The sequence below is a fragment of the Gobius niger genome (assembly GCF_951799975.1).
Source record: "Gobius niger genome assembly, chromosome: 1".
Lineage (NCBI taxonomy): Eukaryota > Metazoa > Chordata > Actinopteri > Gobiiformes > Gobiidae > Gobius > Gobius niger.
Window position 1 is genome coordinate 75,095,936 of NC_136852.1, and position 1,032 is coordinate 75,096,967.

Genomic DNA, 1,032 nt, shown 5'->3' on the forward strand with positions numbered 1-1,032 from the left:
AGTGAAAAAGTGAAAACAAAATTTGGGGAAAAAGTGAAAAATTTGGGGGGAAAACGTGGAAAAAAATGGGGAAATGTGGGGCAAAAAAATAAATAAATAAATAAAAGTAAAAAAAACAAGTGGAAAAAAGTAGGAAAAATGAAGAATGGGGAAGAATTTTTAAAAATGCAGGAAAACTGAGGAAAAACACATTTAAAAAATTGGGAAAAAATGAAAAATTTGGGGAAAAAATGAAAAATTTGGGGAAAAAATGAAAAATTTGGGGGAAAAACGTGAAAAAAATGGGGAAATGTGAGGCAAAATTGGGACAAAAATGACACACAAAAACACACAAAAAAATGAAATAAAAAAAGTAAAAAACGAGTGGGAAAATTGGGGGAAAGATGGAGGAAAAGTTGAGGAAATTTTTTTTAAATATTGAAACAAATTTGGGAAGAATTTTAACAAAAAATTAGGAAAACTGAGGAAAAACACATTAAAAAATTGGGAAAAAATGAAAAATTTGGGGGAAAATGTGACAAAAAGTGGGAATGTGGGGCAAAATTGGGACAAAAATGAATAAAAAAAGAAGTTGAAAATTGGATAAGGTGGGCAAAAGTTGGGGGGAAAAAAATGAAAAAAATATGGAAACAAATTTGGGAAGATTGAAAAAAAAAGTAGGAAAACTGAGGAAAAAAAACATTAAAAAATTGGGAAAAAATGAAACATTTTGGGAAAAAATGAAAAAATTGGGAAAAAATGAAAAAAATGGGAAAAAATGAAAAATTTTGGGAAAAAATGAAAAAAATTGGGGAAAAATGAAAAAAAAATTGTAAAAAAACAAGTGGAAAATTTGGGGATGAGGTGAAAAAAGTGGGAAAGCTGGAGGCAAAGTTGGGGGAAAAAATGAAAAAAATATGGAAACAAATTTGGGAAGATTGAAAAAAAAATGTAGGAAAACTGAGGAAAAAACACATTTAAAAAATTGGGAAAAAATAAAAAAATTTGGGAAAAAACGTGAAAAAAATTGGGAAATGTGGGGCAAAATTGGGA